Source organism: Triticum aestivum, chromosome 6B, assembly GCF_018294505.1.
Source record: "Triticum aestivum cultivar Chinese Spring chromosome 6B, IWGSC CS RefSeq v2.1, whole genome shotgun sequence".
Taxonomy (NCBI): Eukaryota; Viridiplantae; Streptophyta; class Magnoliopsida; order Poales; family Poaceae; genus Triticum; species Triticum aestivum.
Window position 1 is genome coordinate 723,504,327 of NC_057810.1, and position 1,906 is coordinate 723,506,232.

Below are 1,906 nucleotides of genomic sequence, written 5' to 3' on the forward strand. Positions count from 1 at the left end.
CTACCAAGTGGTAAGCCAGCCTTCCACTCGGAGGCTTAGCTGCAGCTTCGTGCTCGCCTAAGTTTATCAAATTCCTGCCGAGTGGCAAGCCAGCCTTCCACTCGGAGGCTTAGCTGCAGCTTCGTGCTCGCCTAAGTTATAAAAATCCTACCGAGTGACGAGCGATCCTCTCACTCGGGGGCTTAGCTGCAGTCCAAGCACTCGCCTAAGTTTATCAAAATCCTACCGAGTGGTAAGCCAGCCTTCCACTCGGAGGCTTAGCTGCAGCTTCGTGCTCGCCTAAGTTTATCAAATTCCTACCGAGTGGTAAGCCAGCCTTCCACTCGGAGGCTTAGCTGCGACCTCGTGCTCGCCTAAGTTATAAAAATCCTACCGAGTGGTAAGCTAGCCTTCCACTCGGAGGCTTAGCTGCAGCCTCGTGCTCGCCTAAGTTACAAAAATCCTACCGAGTGAAGAGCGACCCTCTCACTCGGAGGCTTAGCTGCAGTCCAAGCGCTCGCCTAAGCATAGGCACCTTGCCTTGAATCTGCATAAGACATTTTGAGCCAAAGGCAATCATATCCAAGCGCCAAATTCAAGCTTGAATCGATATTTAAAGGAACCGAAAGTGCTCAGGCGTCAAGCCTGTTAAAGTTTGGCGGTTACAATTCCACTCGGCATACCAAGGCAAATTTAAAGAGTCGAGCCAGAAGAAGTTTTTTACCCCTCCTGCGGAGGGCTGGAAGGTGCAACGAATTCATCAAGGTCAATTCCGTCGGCGATCCGAGTGGCAGCTGCAAGGAAAGTCTCCATAAAGGGCCTGAAGTCGTGCTTCTTGGTATTGGCCACCCGAAGGGCCGCCAGCTTCTCCTCTCGGGCATCTTTGCAGTGGACTCGGGCCAGACACAGAGCGACATCTGCACCACACCGAGCCGAGGACTTCTTCCACTCTTGCACTCGACCAGGGATCGTGTTCAAGCGGGCCATCAGCGACTCAAGGTCATTCTGAAGTGTCTCCTCAGGCCAGAGCGTCGAGTCGATGCGAGATGTGGCGGCCTTCAGCCTTGCGAGATAGTCCACGACAGCTGCAACACGCGACTCCAGTCGGAAGACATCCATGGCAACTTCGTCGTTCACCGGAGAATTGACGGGGTCAAGGTTTGGCTCCAGTCGGCTGGTTTCTTCTTGAAAGTTTTGACAAAATTCTGCAAGGATGATCATTAAGTCAAAGAGATAGTCGAATGGAAAAGGCCACAATTGGAAATATTTGCCAAACATGAAGATTTACCTTCAAGCATAAGAAACAGCTTCTTGGCAAGGCCACTCAGGAAGGTTTCCAGTTCAGTTTTCTTCTCAGTCAATTTGCTGACTTGGTCGGTCAGGGCAGCCTTGTCAGTTCTTAGTCGACTGACCTCCTTGTTGGCAATCCCAAGAGCAGTTTTCAGATTGGTATTGTCTTGTTCGAATTGGTGACTGAAGCCAACTTCTCGTCAGCAAGCTTGATCTTCTCAGCTAGCTCAAGGTCTTTCTTCTGCTGGGCCTCCCTTACCTTACCTGCAAGTTACAGCAAGATCAGATGCCGAAACTAGCAAGGGAAAAAGCAGTCGTCAGGGTCTCACCAAACATACCTTCGGTCTCCTCCTTTGCCTTTGCCAGCTTCTCCTGAACCAGCTTCAAGCTCAGCTCGACTTGAGTATGCTTCTGTTCCAGCTCTGAGTAGCGAGCCACAAGATCACAGGAGTTCTGCGAAGAACCAATCGACTAAACGTCAAACGTAACTCACTTCCGAGTGAAAAAGGGAAAAACACACGTTTCTAAGACTACAGCCGAATACAAGCATTCGACCGTAGTCTCGGGGACTACACCCAGTGGGTGCACTCAGCGTGCCCCCACTAATCCTGTCGAAAACAAAGTCGACCAGTCGACC